The sequence below is a fragment of the Stenella coeruleoalba genome (assembly GCF_951394435.1).
Source record: "Stenella coeruleoalba genome assembly, chromosome: 6".
Lineage (NCBI taxonomy): Eukaryota > Metazoa > Chordata > Mammalia > Artiodactyla > Delphinidae > Stenella > Stenella coeruleoalba.
Genome location: NC_137151.1, coordinates 63,997,195 through 64,015,286, shown reverse-complemented (window position 1 = coordinate 64,015,286; position 18,092 = coordinate 63,997,195). Strand labels below are relative to the sequence as shown.

The window sequence follows — 18,092 nt, the reverse complement described above, 5'->3', positions numbered from 1 at the left end:
TGTTCATGTGTATCTCTCAGTGCTGGGCTTACTGGGAGTCAGTGGGAAGAACTAAAGAATGTAATCTGGGGGTGAAGAAGGGGCCGGCCTTTGAGCGACAGCGACGCTAGATGGTAGCCACCACGGGCTAGGGAGTAAAAGTCCCTCGCAATTGCCCACTGTTGGAAGAACTCGAAGTAGGCCAGAAAGGAATAGGAGATGGCACAGTTAGCTGGGGTCTAGAAGATGACAAAGACATGACACTTACAAGATGGACAGGGATGATAATTGGGCCTCCAAGAACAGTTTATGAAAACTGAATACACAGCCTTAAAATAGAATGTGGACTTAAATACCCAGAAGCACCCCCCTTTGTAAGATTTGTAACAAAAATTAATATGAATGGAGTTAATAGTTCTAATGGAGTGGTGGACCCAAGAGCCATGTCAGTGCTAGCAGAATGGCAGAACTCACAGAGCATCAAAGTTGTCCTGCAAGAGCTTCGGCGCCTAATGATGTCTAAAGAAAATATGAAACTCCCTCAGCCTCCTGAAGGACAGTGATACAGCAATTAAGCAAAAAGAAAAACCACAGGCCCTCCCTTAGCCCCCATTCAACTTAAGCAGTCGTCTTCATCTTCCACAGTAGTAAAAATTTCTAGATACGTCTTGTAGACCTCAAAGTACTGGAAAGGAAACTCCCATTCAAAGGCAGTTTATCGTAAGATACTGTAAATGATACTAATTTTTTGATACTATTTCCATTTGAAATATATAAGTTGTGCAATAACAAATCATCCTGTCAAGTGTAACCACTGTCCACATAGCTGAACTTCTGGGATCAAGAAAGTGTATTTAAATCGATTCCCATCATAACCGGCGGGGCACATCTAACTCAACTGTCAAAAGACACACCACGCAATCACCTTGCTGCTGATTACATGGCCTGGGGTCTCTGCCTTCTCCCCCTTCCCCTCCCCCTGCCTCCTCCCTCCTTGCAACAGCCCTCCAGCTGGGGGTGGCTTCTTAGAGTTGATGTGAAGGTTTCAGGTCACAGCCTGTGGGACTACTCCTGGGTGTGTGGGGGGTGCTTTGTCTGCACTCCTGGTTTCTTTCTTTAACTCTTAAATGCTTAAAAGCCATCATCCTCTTCCCAGTCTCCACTACCACCCTTGGCCGAAGCATAGATTGTAACCCCCTCGGCTCCCCTCTGAAATTGGCCTTTGGTAAGGAATTCAGGGATTTCCCCATATCTTCTCCCCTCACCTTAATCGAGGGGTGCTGCTTTTTCCTTCTTCCTACTCAAGTCCCTTTTTGCACCATCACCACCCAATACCTTCCAGGACACTTCCTTGCTTTGGCCAGAAGCCATAAGGTAAGGTTGGAGAGCATCTCTGACCTCCCTCATTTAGTTTTGGAACCACACTTATTTACTCTCCACCAGCCTGGGAAATGAATATTGGGTTCTCAGCCCTGCCACCCTCTGCTGTCATCATCAGCTGATACGTTTTTTTAGCTCAGGTTTTTTTTTTTTTTTTGGCGGTACGCGGGCCTCTCACTGTTGTGGCCTCTCCCGTTGTGGAGCACAGGCTCCGGACGCGCAGGCTCAGCGGCCATGGCTCACGGGCCCAGCCGATCCACGGCATGCGGGATCTTCCCGGACCGGGGCACGAACCCACGTCCCCTGCATCGGCAGGCAGACTCTCAACCACTGCGCCACCAGGGAAGCCCTAGCTCAGGTTTTGATAAGGTGAAAAGAACAGTCACCAAGGTCACTCAGACCTGCCAGCTCTCAAAGTCCTTGGTCGTTAAACTTGGAGAAAGGCCACAGAAGACACTGGTAAGCACACACGATTCCTTTGAATGAATTGTTTTCTTTTCCTGTAATTGCTTTTGCTTTTAAAAATTGAAGACGTTTTAAACAGGGCTCTCATTTGGTCATCCTTGCAATCCATTTGGGTCTAGTTTGGAATCTGACAACTGGAACATAAAGAACCTTGAACTCTTTGAACCTTGAACATACTTTGGTTTCAGTGCTGCTGCTTCTCTGAGTCCTCAGCAGGGATAAGAAAGAACTTGGCGTGCACGGCAGATCCCCGGAATTCCTGGCCAGTGGCTGCGTTTTCCACTTTTCTGTTCAGGACCACTAAATGCTGAGATGCTGGACGCATACCGAAATAAGAGCAATTCATTGTGTTCTAAGATTTTTTTTTTTTTTTTTAAATTTAGTGTTTGTGGTGTAAAACCACCTTTTAAAGCAGCAACTATCAAGTCTGCAAAGCACCTGATGTTTCCATTAATCTTTTTCTGGGGAAAACCTTAGTTCTAAGGATTTAACATCCTGTAAGTAAAGTTTAACATAACAGTATTCCATAAGTAGACTTTTTATTGTCAGACCATTGCCTGATTTTAATATAATAAAAAGAAGTGTGTGTTAATATTTAAAAAAAGAAAAAAATGTAATCTGATAACATCACTTACTCTTTCAGAAGATGACTGATTCCAACAAGCATCACCTCGATCTTTTATAAGCGTTATCTTCTCTTATATCAATATGTAATTATTTTCTACCTGGGAGAGCACTCTTTCTGTCTTTCAACTTTCTTTATACCCCACATTAACAAGCAAGGTGCCTTAGTTTACCATTTATGGCTTACAATGAGATGATCCCAAATCAATCATTCATTTTCCCTGTTCTTCTCTCATATTCTATGCTACCACCTTCTCCATGAAGCCTTCTCTGAGGTCTCTTAGTACAAAGGGATCTTCTCCCCTCAATGCTCTGTAACATTCTCCTATGCCTCTTCTTAGGAACCACCATATTTGATCTAGTTTTCTAATTCTTCATGTATATATATTTCCCACTTCCTAGTTGTTCTGTTTCTGAGGGCTGTGCTTTTTCCGTGTGTACCCTTATTAGACACCCCGCCCCAAACATACACACACACACACACACACACACACACACACACACACACACACACACACACTCTCTCTCTCTCTCTCTCTCTCTCTCTCTCTCTCTCTCCTGACCCATTCTCAATAAAATCTATTGATGCTTTAATGAAGCTTTCTGAGAAATTTAATTTTCAGATGTATTATTTAGTATGGGATATTTTCATAAAGTCCCAATTTCCATGATAACAATGCCAGCATCATACTCAAACTATTACATCCTCAGAAAGCTTTAGGACCTATAAATTAGAGTTTGAAATGCAAAAATGGGACAACATACCAAAGAAAGTGTAACATCTGTATAGGCATGATTAAGTTAGTAAACATCATTGCTTTCTTATGTGACAATAGTTTCCAAAATTCCACTGAGAACTTTAGGCAGGTTCCATTTAGTGACATTTATGTCTTGTGTTCTTATTGATTGGTACTTATGTCTTACCATTTGCTAAGTATTTTGAATACCACTCCATATACGTGAACTCTTCAGTGTCAAGTCATGGGCTCTCTTCTCCCCACTGTAATGTTTGTTTGAGTATGTTATTGGGCAATACAGAGAAGAAAATGAGCACCCAGTTTTCTCTGCAAAGTTAACTGAGCTTATAGTGACTCTACGATCAAGGCATTTCATGAAAAAAACCTCTATCAACTGAACAAACAGAATAAACACTGAAGATAATATGCTCATAGATGAAGTTGAGCTTTGTGTAGTTCTGAGAAAATCAAAGCTGTGGGAAAATATTTGTTTTGGGGCCATTGTAATTATTCACATATTTCACTGTCACTACTCTAAAAAAGTAGTTCTGAAGTTTGTTTCATTTTCTTTTGATTATTGTATAAAACATGAAATGAAAGTTAGTAACAAAGAAGCTCCCTCCCATAAGAAATGTTACATTTATACTGCTTTCACAATGAAATAGAAATACACTCTTAAAGTTGTATTTCAGAATTTGCAATCTTCTTTAAATGGAAGGTTTCAATAGAAAAACAGAGATTTTAAAAAATATAAGTTTCTGACATTATCTCAGATAGTTTTTGAAATATTCATCATTTCTCTCACATAACAAACAATATATTAAACTACTACATATAAAATAAATGACAAGGTACTACTGTATAGCACAGGGAACTATATTCAATATCCTGTAATAAACCACAGTGGAAAAGAATATGAAAAAGAATATATATATGTATAACTGAATCACTTTGCTGCACAGCAGAAACTAACACAACATTGTAAATCAACTATACTTCAATAAAAAAAAACGATGTATTACCTTTCCTTTTGAAGACAATGAAGATATATAGTTTTATTCTAGAATCATTATTAGAAAAAATCTTTAATACTTAGGAAATTTGGAACACACTGTGATGGTACATTTTATATGTCAAATTGACTGGACTACAGTGTGCTCAGATATTTAGTAAAACATTGTGGGTGTGTCTGTGATGGTGTTTTTGGATGAGAATAACAATGAATCTGCAGACTGAGTAAAGCAGATTGCCCTCCCTAATGTGGGTGGGCCTCATCCAATCAGCTGAAGGTCTGAATGAAACAAAAAGTCTGGCTGTCTCTCAAGTAGCAGGGAATTCCTCCTGCCTGACTATAGCTGATACATTGATCTTTATCTTTTCCTGCTTTTGGATTCGAACTGAAACTGATTTTCTTTTTTCTTCATTTTTAGTACTCTGGTTTGTTTCTCTTTTCTTTTTAAAAAAATTTTTATTGGAGTATAGTTGATTTACAATGTTGTGTTAGTTTCAGGTGTACAGCAAAGTGAATCAGTTATACATATATACACTTTTATTTTTATTTTTTTAGATTATTTCCCCATATAGGCCATTACACATTACTGAGTAGAGTTCCGTGTGCTATACAGCAGGTTCTTATTAGTTATCTATTTTATATATAGTAGTGTGTATATGTCAATCCCAATCTCCCAATTTATCCTTCCTCCCCTTACCCCCTGATAACTATAAGTTTGTTTTCTATATCCATGACTCTACTTCTGTTTTGCAAATAAGTTCATTTGTACCCTATTTTTAGATTCCACATATAAGCGATATCATATGATATTTGTCTTTCTGTGTCTGATTTACTTCACTCAGTATGACAATCTCAAGGCCCATCCATGTTGCTGCAATGGCATTATTTTGTTCTTTATTATGGCTGACTAATATTCCATTGTGTGATACTGATTTTTCTTTTGTTTTCAGCCTACTGGCTTTCTAACTGGAAGATGTACCACTGGTTCTCCTAGGTTTCCAGTTGCTGACTGCAGCTCTTGAGATTTCGCAGCCTCCATAATTGCGTGAGCCAATTCTCTAAGATAAATCTCTTTATAAATGTAAATATAAATATCACTATGGGGGACATATACATATGTACACGCCCTGTTGGTTCTGTTTCTCTGAAGAACCTTGATTAATACACACAATGTAAATTAAAACTTGGAAACACTGACAGAAAATCCCTTGAGTTACTATCTAACTTGATGTTTAAAAAAATCTTTTGATTATAATATGTCTATTTATTTCCTAGATGAAATATTGTTGCGCATCCTCATAATGTGTTTTTCAAAAACTAAAATAGTTAAAACAAATTATAGATCCATCCCTTTTTCCTCAACTTGACTCAAGGCAAATTATAATAATCTAATCATTGACAGTTCCCCACAAAATTTATATCCACTTCAAAATCAGGATGATTTAAAAAACAGTTAATAAATTTCATATTTCATAATAAGAAATTCTTTGACTTGTAAATTAATCCTTTCCACAACTAATTGCTTTGTATTTTCAGGCAATAGGGATTTTAAAAAGACCACATCCTATAAGTACATACAATGGAATATTACTCAGCCATAAAAAAGAATGAAATTCTGCCATTTGCAATAATGTGGATAGACTTAGAGGATAGTATGCTTAGTGAAATAAGTCAGACAGAGAAAGACAAATACTCTATGTAATCACTTATATGTGGAATCTAAAAAATAAAACAAAGGAACGTATATAATAAAACAGAGACAGACTCACAGATACAGAGAACAAACTATTGGTTACTAGTGGCAAGAGGGAAGCAAGGTGGCAAGATAGGGGTATGGAATTAAGAAATACAAACTACTATGTATGAAATAAATAAGCAAAAGGATATATTGTACAGCAGAGGGGAATATAGCCATTATTTTAAAGTAGTAACTTTAAACGGAGTATAATCCATAAAAATATTGGATCACTATGTTGTATAGCTGAAACTAATATAATCTGTAAATCAACTATACTTCAAAAATATTTTTAAAAAAGAATAGTAAAAAACATAAGACTACATCCAATATAATTTGAAACTTCATTTTTCAAAAAAACTCAGCACCAGGATAATCTTGAAACTTCATGATCTTTGAATTTATACTTTGAAAATAAATGTTGCTTATGATATCTATTACTTGCTTCCATGATTACAGATCCATTCAATAAACACATATACCACCAGCCCTTATTAGAACCTTGTGACATAACAGAGGATCAAACAGTAAAAATTCCTTGCCTCATTGAATTTTTGTTCTTTAGAGGAGTGGAGAATACAGACCAAAACAAAAAGGAATTAATATATTAGAAAGATACATGTCATGACAATACATAAAGAGAAGAAGGAGAGAGGCAGTGGAGTGGGGATGGGGGTGAGAGAGCAAATTTAGATAGTCAGAGGAGGCCTCATTGAAGAGGTGACATTAAAGTAGACTTAAGGAGATGAGGGAGAGATGCATGTATATATCCTTGGAAGAGCATCACAGGCAAAGGAACAGCAGGCACAAAATTTCTGAGATAGAGCTGGTGTGTTCTCAGAGCACTGAGGAGGCCAAGGTAGCTGGGAGGGGGTGCACAAGGGGGAGAACAATAGGAGATGAAACCAGAGAGGTGGGGTCTTGCAGACCATTCTCCAGTCTTTAGCTTTTACTCTAAGTAATACTGGGAGCCACTGAAGGGCTTTGAGCAGAGGATTTACACCATCTCATGATGTTCAACAGGACTGCTCTGTTTGTTACAGTGGAGAGAAGAGACACTAAGAAGTAAGGTGGAAGCAAGGAGACTAATAAGTGGGCTATTGCAGTAAGCTATGTGAGACAGGATGCCTTTCCACATCGGTGCCAATTGAGCCCTAATCTTTGAAGATAACGTACTTGGTTTTTTCTACTACAGCACTGGGGAGAGCATTGCCTACTTTTCTGAGGCAAACTCTTGGAGATTCTTTTCTGAATGTGCAAAATAAGAGTACAGTTTTTGTTTTGACATACTTTAAAAATAATTGTTTTAAAAGGAAACCACAACCAACCATGGCTATGATACTGAACTGTTGAAATACTAAAGAATACTAAAAAAATAAGCCATTTATATACTCCTGGGCAAGCATCTAGGTGACAAATATTTTCAAGTGGATGGGCCAAGCACTAACGAGGTGGAGGAGTGTTACTATCATAACATTTTCATTTGAATCATACCACAGAGTTTGTTATTTTTCTTTGTTTTCATTACTTATCTTTATGAAAAACTCAACGTTTTTGACTGTCTCTCCAATCAATATAGGACCAAGTCTACACTGAATAGAGTTGATTTTGTGTGCTTTTGGCAGTTTTCTTACACTTCTGAAAGTCTGAGATTTTCTTTTACAGAAAATGTGTGAGAGGAAGAGAGGTATATGTCATCCTTGCTGTCTTCAAACTCACCCCCGATACTAAATTATCTCATAGTGTAGCTGCATGTTACAATACTGAGTCCATACGCTGAAAGCATCTGCTCTACTGCTTTTATATAACCTCTGGCTAATTCATCCTTTGGCTTCACATTAGATCATCATAATAACATGGATGAGAACTAATTCTTGAAGCATGTGATCCCTGTCTTTTCAGGGCCTCTGTACCTTGAAAGAGAGAATTCAAGAACAATGGTTCTCTACCAGGGTGATTTGGTGCCCCAGGGGACATTTGGCAATGCCTGGAGACATTTTAAATTATCAGTTTTGGGGAGAGGAAGTTTCTGGCACCTGGTGGCTAGGAATTCTGCCAAACATCCTACAGGGCACTGGACAGCTCCCACGGACACAGAATCATCTAATCCCAAATGTCGGTAGTAGTGAGATTGAGAAACCCTGTTCTAGAACAAGAGCTGAGAAGCACTTGAATGAGGTGGATGGCATTCCAAGCAGACAGAACTCTTCATCAGTTTGAAGACATCAAACTGTACAGAATGGTCCTCCTGGGGCTACAGTGAGTTAATGCTCCTCCACAACAGTCTTTTCCATAGAGTAACTCAAGCAGCAGTTCAGGACCTGCCATAGTATATTACAGAAGTTGCTTTGGGCTTTAATGAAATACAAAGGGCTATAAAAGCATCTTCTATAAAATACTAATGAGATTTTGCACACTGTAATTGAGGGACAAGAGGGTGACAACATCGCTTCCCAGATTTAAAGGAATATTTTCCCACTTACTCAATTAATTTCTTTTGTAGCCTCAGTGATGATGGTAAGTGTGCACCCTACGTGGAGGATTTAAGCCCCAATGCACGATGAAGAAAACCCAAAGATTATAACATATCCTTCTCTCTTTTCATTCCAGTTGATCAAACATACATCTGAAAACTACAAATTGCATTAACAATGACAAACTATCAGGAACAATTTTTCAAAGGCTATTTATCAAATTTGTAAATGTGATGAGGCAGTCCAGAAAATTCCCCCTTACTACCTATTTCATCAATTCTCAGAAACAGCATATTTTCACCTTTTAACCTTTCTGAAACAAGGTTTATCTTACAACACAACGCCTCATGCAATCACTGTCAGCCAGGGAGCAGTCATGCTGTAGTTATGTGAAAGCCTTCTGATAAGATAAAGAAAATGTCACCATCAGTGTATCCTTCATTTTGATAAAACAAAGGTGGTTCCCTAGAAGTTGGTAAACAGAGGCATAAGCCAACATTTTCTGGCCACAGTAAGACAAAAATGGGTACTGAAAGGAGGATCCAGACCCTCAGAAATTGTGTTTTGAAAGATCCTTTATAGATATTAATTCACACACTCCCTTCATGAATTATTCTAGAAATAGTCTGCAAGCAATTAGAATATGGAAAGTATTCAGGTCCCTGTGGCCTGAAAAGCCAAATCACAATAATAGAATCTTCTCTCAAGATACCTTTGCCATCACAGCAGAGAACAGCAAGCTCTTCTTTCTACTAAGTATCGTTTGAACTCATCTGAACTGCACTAATATTCTTCCCTGACCTACCGGGCTGTTACGGGTCCCTTAAAACACAGACCAGCTACACACCACAGTACCCATCATTATTCACATTTCCATGAAGTAGAGAACCACACAGTAGGAGGGAAGACAAACAGCTACAGTTAGTTTCTTGTAATAACTTCCGAGGTTTGCATCGTTGACTTAGGAACAGCTATGAGGAGAGAGAGCTCCAAGTGCTCAAGTGACAAAATCCACTTCCCAAATAATGCTGCACAAACTTAAAATTTCCCTGCCAAAGAGTATTGCTATGTTTATGAAATGTCAGTTAGTTTACAAAATAAAAAGACCTTCTATCTGGAGCTGGGCAAATGATATGTAGGGCAGCTGTATCCCAAGGGCTTGTTGGGGCCTAGAGCAGGCTTCCCCCAAAATATGTCTCAATGGCATATTGATTATTTTGAATTAAAGTTACTTAAGAAGCAGCTGATGCAAGAGGGACACTTGGACCCCACCCCCACCCCCGCCGTCTCCCTGAAGGCAGGGAATAAATCTCTCATGTGAAAGGTATACCCCCTGCATCTAGAGGTAGAAGGATACCCTTATCACCAGAGATAGGAAATTTGGGGCCAAGAAGCCTGTGTAAACAAACCTTATTACTTCTTTAATTTACTACTCAAAGCCCAAATCCAAGCCCAAACTCTGTTTAGATTCTTCACTAATTAAGCACCCAAAGCCTATTTCTTTGTCTTGTTAATTCCTCAGTTACTTACTGTTTCTTTGTCTAAAAAATATAAAGTCTGCCTGCTTAGGTCACTTCTTAGGTCCCATTTCCATGAGATTTCCTTGCACATGAATTAAAATTTGTTTCTTTTTCTCCAGTTAACCTGTCTTGTGTCAGTTTATTATTAGTCCAACCACAAGAACTCAAGGGGTAGAGGGGGAAATTTCCCCCTCTCTGACAGGCTCTTTCCAGAAAATAACCTTCTTGGGGAAGACCAGACTCAGAGCAAGAGAAACAGGCTTCCTGAAACTGGGATAAAAATTGGAATTAGGTACCACTCACTTCTGGAATTGGGGAACCATCATTACTAGTCATCATTCACAAGCAGGAGCAGCTGAGGCTCTGGTTCCAGGGTAGAAGTGAAGATTTTTCCTCCACTGTAAGAAGAAGGGAGGAGATTTCCTATCTCTGAAATGCCCTAAGACTCAACTATTGCTGATCTGAGAGAGATATCAACTCACTAGTGTCACCCTGCAAAAGAGCCCTCACATAAGTAATCCACATCAGACTACAGAAATATTTCACCACAGAGTAGTTAATATAACCTCTTCAGAGATGTTTCTCTGGCTTTACCATAGGCTGGTAGTGGGGCAAGAAGAGAGAACCCAACACAGGCAGACTTTCCAGTAACTGGATCACTGCCTACAATCCAGTAAAAATAATATTTTACTTTACATTTTTTTTCTCCTGCATCTGTACAATTTATGCAAATGTCTGAGGAACCAAAGACATCTAGAAAGTAATGAAGAAATAATATGTAAAATAAGTATTCCACAATGTAGTAGAACAAAATTTTGAATATACGTAGTGTCAATTTTTAAAGTTTCCCTTATGGTTTATTTTGAAGAAATTTCAATGCCTTTATCTAGTAAGATTTCAAAGTTGAAGTTTTCATCTGACCGGTCAATGAAGAAATGGACAAATTTCTAGAAATACAATCTCCCAAGACTGAACCAGGAAGAAATAGAAAATATGAACAGACCAATTACCAGTAATGAAATTGAATCAATAATAAAAAAAAAACTTCCCAACAATAAAAAGTTCAGGACCAGATGGCTTCCAAGGTAAATTCTATCAAACATTTGGAGAAGAGTTAACATCTGTTCTTCTCAAACTATTCCAAAAAATTAGAGAGAAAGGAATGCTTCTGAATTCATTGTATAAGGCCACCATCACCCTGATTCCAAAACCAGAGAAAGATATTACCAATAAGGAAAATTGCAGGTATCACTGATATTGAACATAGATGCAAAAATCCTCAAAAAATATTAGCAAACTGAATCCAACAATACGTTAAAAGGATCATACATCTTGATCAAGTGGGATTTATTGCAGGGATGCAAAGATTTTTAATATCTGGAAATCAATGTGATATACCACATTAACAAATTAAAGAATATAAATCGTATGATCATCTCAATCGATGCAGAAAAAGCTTTTGTCAAAATTCAACATCCATTTATGATAAAAATTTTCCAGAAAGTGGGTATAGAGGGAACATATCTCAACATAATAAAAGTCATATATGATGAGCCCACAACTAACACCATACTCAACAGTGAAAAGTTGAAAGCATTTCCTCTTAGATCAGGAACAAGACAAGGATGTCCACTCTCACCATTTTTATTCAACATAGTATTGTAAGTCCTAGCCACAGCAATCAGAAAAGACAAAGAAATAAAAGGAATCCGAATAGGAAAGGAAGTAAAACTGTCACTGTTTGCAGGTGACATGATACTATACATAGAAAATCCTAAATATGCCACAAAAAAATTACTAGAGTTCATTAATGAATTTGGTAAAGTTGCAGCATACAAAATTAATATACAGAAATCTGTACCAATTCTGTATACTAACAATGAACTATCAGAAAGAGTAATTAAGGAAACAATCCCATTTACAATCACACCAAAAAGAATAAAATACCTAGGAATAAACCTACCTAAAGAAGTAAAACCCCGGTACTCTGAAAACTATTAAGACACTGATGAAAGAAATTGAAGAGGACACAAACAGATGGAAACATACCATGTTTATGGATTGGAAGACTTAGTACTTTTAAAATGACCATACTACCCAAGCACTCTACAGATTCAATGCAGTCCCTATCAAATTATCAATGGCAATTTTCACAAAACTGGAACAAAAAATTTTAAAATTTGTTTGGAAACACAAAGACCCTGAATAACTAAATCAATCTCGAGAAAGAAAAATGGAGCTGGAGGAATCATGCTCCCTGACTTCAGACTGTATTACAAAGCTACAGTCATCAAAACAGTATGGTACTGGCGCGCGCGCGCGCACACACACACACACACACACACACACACACACACACACACACATATCAATGGAATAGGATAGAAAGCCTGGAAATAAACCCATGCACTTATGTTCAGTTAATCTATGACAAAGGAGGCAAGAATATACACTGGAGAAAAGACAGCCTCTTCAATAAGTGGTGCTGAGAAAACTGGACAGCTACATGTAAAAGAATGAAATTAGAATATTCTCTAATACCATATACAAAAATAAACTAAAAATGGATTAAAGACCTAAATGTAAGAACAGAAAGCATAAAATGCATAGAAGAAAACATAGATGGAACACTGACATAAATTGTAGCAATTTTTTTGGATCTGTCTCTTAAAGCAAAGGAAACGAAAGCAAAAATAAACAAATGGGACCTAAACTTAAAAGCTTTTGCACAGCAAAGGAAACTATCAACAAACAAAAAAACAAACCTACTAAATGGGAGAAAATATTTGCAAATGACATGACCAATAAATGGTTAATACCCAAAATATATAAACAGCTCATATAAGTCAATACCAAAAACAAAAAACAAAAAAACAAACAAATGGACAGAACACCTGAATAGACATTTTTCCAAATATCTATTGGAAGAGATACACATGGTCAATAGGCACAAGAAAAAAATGCTCAACATTTTTAATCATCAGAGAAATGCAAATTAAAACCACAATGAGATATCACCTCACGTCTGTCAGAATGGCTATAATCAAAAAGAATACAAATAACAAATGTTGCCACACACCTATGGTCAATTAATCGTTGACAAAGGAGGCAAGAGTATACATTGGTGAAAAGACAGTCTCTTCAGCAAGTGATGTTGGGAAAGCTGGACAGCTGCATGTAAATCAATGAAGTCAGAACACTCCCTCACACCATACACAACAATAAACTCTATATGGCTTAAAGACTTAAATATAAGACATGACACCGTAAAACTCCTAGAAGAGAACACAGGCAAAACATTCTCTTGACATAAATCGTACCAGTGTTTTCATAGGTCAGTCTCCCAAGGCAATAGAAATGAAAGCAAAAATAAACAAATGGGGCTTAATCAAACTTATAAGCTTTTGCAGAGCAAAGAAAGCCATAAACAAAATGAAAAGACCACATACGGACCTGGAGAAAATATCTGCAAATGATGTGACTGACAAGGGATTAATTTCTAAAATATAAAAATGCTCATACAACTCAATAACAAAAAAACAAAAAACCCAATCAAAAAATGGGCAGAAGACCTAAATAGACATTTCTCCAAAGAAGACATATAGATAGCCAACAGGCACACGAAAAGATGCTCAACATCACTAATTATTAGAGAAATGTAAATCAAAACTACAATGAGGTATCACATCACACCCGTCAGAATGGCCATCATCAAAAAAATCTATAAACAATAAATGCTAGAGAGGGTGTGGAGAAAAGGGAACCCTCTTGCCCTATTGGTGGGAATGTAAATTGATACAGCCACTATGCAGAACAGTATGGGGGTTCCTTAAAAAACTAAAAATAGAACTACCACATGACCCAACAATCCCACTCCTGGGCATATACCCGGAGAAAACTATAATTCAAGAAGACACATGCACCCCAATGTTCATTGCAGCACTATTTATAAGAGCCAGGACTTGGAAGCAACCTATATGTCTATTGACAGATGAATGGATAAAGTACATGTGGTATATATACACAATGGAATACTACTTGGCTATAAAAAAGAATAATATTTTGCCATTTGCAACAACATGGATGGACTTGGAGGGCATTTTGCTAAGTGAAATAAGTCAGACAGAGACAGACAAACACTGTATGATATCACTTATATGTGGAATCTAAAAAATAAAACAGACTAGTAAATATAACAAAACAGAAATAGAGTCACAGATATAAAGAACAAACTAGTGGTTATCAGGGGGAAGATGGAAAGTGGAAGTAGCAAGATAGGGATGGGGATCAAGAAGTACAAACTTCTATGTATAAAATAAATAAGCTACAAGGATATATCATACAGCACAGGGAATGTAGCCAATATTTTGTAATAACTATAAATGGGGTATAACTAAAAAATTGTGAATCACTGTGTTGTACACCTGAGACATATAATATTATACATCAACTATACCTCAATAAAAATTAAATTAAAAAGATTTTTTTCAATGCTTTTATCTAGTAAGATTTCAAAGTTGAAGTTTTCAGCTGACTGGTCACTTGCCAAAAGGCTTCCGTATAACTACACATATTGAACTACCTTGTAGTACTTGTATTGCAACCTTGAGTCAAAGAAGCATAACAGAACAACTGTTGAGAAAGGCCAAAAACTAAAATACCTTTAAAAATTAGAAACAAATAATACAGGAAATAGCCCAGGATATTTTCTAATTAAAGCTTTTATACCAGTTCCACAATTTCATCCATTCAGATATACCTTTTGTCTCCACCTCTGATTTAGTTCTTTTGTTTTTCCAAAGTGCAATCAATTTCTAAATCACAGAATTATGGACTTTTTAAAGTGAAACATTAACAACTGAATAGTAGTGATAAAAATTAACTCAAAAAGAAAAATGACAAGTGATTCTTATATTTACATCTATAACTCTGGGCAAAAATCTGGGAAAACTAGTTCAAAAAGATAAAAGTAAATTAGAATTTGTTGCTCCTTAGCAATCAGTTTTGTAATATTATCATATATTCTTAGCGCTGGGTAGGACTTTTGGGATCATCTAGTTCAAACTCCGGTCAGATACCTAAATCTATATAGCATCCTGTGGCAGCAGCCATTCAGATTTTATTTAAATGCCTCAAATCTATATAACATTCAGGTGATGACCTTACTTCATATTTCTTAGGAGTAAATAGCTATCGTCAGCCAGGAAATGGCTTATCTTCCTATCATGAAATACGTCAGCCTAGTCATACACTTTGCCAGTGATGTGCTGGTAAATGTTTCCCAAACAGGAGTCCATGAAAAATAAAAGCCTTGATTTTTATCATTTGCTGATTCCCGTGGTGAAAATACCTAGGTCAGGTTCTCTGACAGCGAAGTTTAGAAGAGATGCACATTATCTCTTCTCATGAACAATCCTTCCCTTTTGTTACTGTGATAAGGACGGTCTGTCAAAGGCCAATCCCTCAATTTTAGTTCTCGATCCAACCCCCTCTAATTTTCTCAAAACTTCACTCACAGATAAACTTCCTCTCTCCTAAATCATCAATTTATCTACTTCTGGAGGAATCTTCCTACCATCATCTATCATGATATGTATGATCACAGCATTCTCTTTTAGTCTTTAAATAGCATTCATTAGTACTTGATAGTTCTTGTATGTTTAATTCTTAAAATGTATTCAAATTCTGTCTCCTCAGTTAGAATGTAAGTCTTACATGTTCAGAGGCATTCTTTGGCTTGCTCACAGCCTTATCTCCAGAAGCTACAATAGTTCCAGGCACACAGTACGTACCCAATAAATAGTCACCAATTTATGGAAAGAATAGGAAACTTCATAGTACGGCTTTTTTGTTTTGATAGAACTTATTGTTAGAAATTGCTTCTTTATGTTGGTAGGAATGAACCTTCTAATTCTACTGGTTTCAGATATGCTAATTAAGATAAATGAACAGAGTTCGTGTGCTGATTCTTTAAAGAACAAGGAAAGGATAGGGCATGGATGAATCATCAAATACCTTAACCAATTAGCTGAGGGAATCATACCAGTTTCAAAGTAATCAAATACATGCTTACCTATCCTTATATTACACATTCTTATAAAGTATACCACACTAATTTAATTTGCTGTTCATTGATAAATGCCCTGACCATTAATATTCAGGAAGGATCAAAAAACCTTGTTATTTGTTCCTTGGTTATAACTCCTGGTAAATGAATTATAATGTCATATATTTTCACATTAGAAAATAAAGTTAACTGATAAGATTTTATCTGAATTCCAAGAATATGGTCTTTCTTAAACATTTTGGTAATGGATGACTAAATAACTCATCAAAATGACCCCTGCTCCCTTTTTCTGTGGACACATACATCTTTCAGCATTGATACTGCCCCCTCTCAGGCTGTTGTGCAGGCTTCTATACCCCAGCCCACTCCTTAAATATTCGTGACCCTTAAGTTTTCTTCCCTGGGCTCTCTGCTTTTTCCTCTCTGCATACTCTCCCCTGTTGATCTCAGCCAGTCCTGATGTTTCAATGATCAAAAGCGGACAATTCCCCAGATTTTATTCTCCAGCCCAAATCTCTCTCGAGCTTCAAAATTCACAAACTCAGCTGTCCACCGGATTTCTCCATTCGAATATAACACAAGTATCTCAAAGGACAGGTTCCAAACTGAACATAACTTCCTCCAACACCCTCTCAGCCCTCTTCTGTCTTCCAACTTTGCCTATCTCAGAGAATGGTACCACCTTCCATCCAGTTGAAAAACTATTTTCTCCTCTATCATAAACCTTTATTACACTCATTCTGAGTTGCCTCTTTCCTTATTGTCTCCCTCACTAGAGAGTGAGCCCTATCTTCACCAAAGCATCTCCGGCACCCAGCGGCATACTTATCAAACATAAGTTCTCAGTAAGTATTTATTGAAACTTATTTTTCTCTAAGGTATTAGAGAAAAGACCCATGGGTCCCTTTAGGTTTTCATCCCTCTCTAAAATCCAGACACATCTATTAGGGAAGTGCCAAATTGAGTATTTATTAAGTGAATGTGGTTAAGTTCTGTATAGATAATACACTATAATCAATTTCCCTTTGTGGCACCAACAGTAAGCCTTAAGATGGCTAATCCAGTATAAATCACAACCTTTAAATATGCCAATTCAGTGTCTCAATGCCTTGTCCTTATTCTCATTTCTGATGCCTTTTTCTTTCCAATTACATGCTTGAAGCACAATACACTGAAGTATAATTCTTCTTCCTTAATACCATAGTGGTTTAAATTTAGATTCTTTAGAATTTTAAGGGAAATGCATACAAAAGAGGATTGAAAAAGTTGTTAATACTTCTCACGAAAAATGCAATTCTAAACGAAAAATGTCAGACCCTGGAAATTTCTCTATTCAACAATGAGCTTTATACTTAAATTTGTTGTGTTTACTTTGCTTGTTTTTGCTCTTTGTCATAAAGCCTCCGTGGATCCATTGTGGGATTAGACCCAAGCATTGAACCACGGGGAAGACCTCTGAAGGATTAACTTCTCAGATTGAAACTGGGCTCTATTCTAACCTGGAGAGGGTGAGAAGACACCATTTGAATGCGGAAATTATGGGCAGGAGGAAGAGTATGAAGTGGTTTTCATTCTGGATACCTTTACTGTCCTGGAGAGCCTAACATTCTTCCCTCACATAAATCTATACGGTGTCCATGGAATGAGAAGTGAAGACAAAAGTAGGGTTATTTGAATCCACTAGACTGTCTAACATATAAACTAATGGTGAGACCATTGTGTTATCAGGGGAAGAGGAGCTCCAGTGTGGCTGGCCCAATAGAGAGAATATTTTGACTCTTTTAAGTTGAATACTGTATTTATATGAAAGAAAATGTTCATGAAGTGTGGGCATGGATATTTATGCACTCACATATTTTTATTAGCTTGCTAGCATTTGCTCAGATACTTAAAAGTCTTTTGGAGCGACTAACAAACTACATTGTCAATTTTCATAAGTACTAGACAATATAAAATCAGTCCTAATAACAGCTCTGACAGGATTTAATAAAGCACACACACAAAAATGTGTAATTTGCACAGGCTAATTTACACATATGTATAACTGAGAAAAGAATTTGGAAGATGTTAGTTTCCCATCTGTACCACACAGAGAAAAA

At 37.0% G+C, this 18,092-nt stretch overlaps 1 protein-coding gene and 1 pseudogene across 2 annotated transcripts in view; one reads left to right on the top strand and one right to left on the bottom strand.

Annotated features, from left to right (window-relative positions):
* The window catches only part of LOC307187808 (uncharacterized protein), a gene marked incomplete at its 5' end in the record, with an annotated part of 610,289 nt that overhangs the window by 198,186 nt on the left and 394,011 nt on the right, over positions 1-18,092 (bottom strand). The window lies entirely within an intron of this gene.
* LOC307187630 (ubiquitin-conjugating enzyme E2 variant 1-like) lies at positions 111-542 on the top strand (annotated as a pseudogene). The gene is made up of 2 exons: positions 111-284; positions 411-542. The product of its transcript is annotated as a ubiquitin-conjugating enzyme E2 variant 1-like (transcript).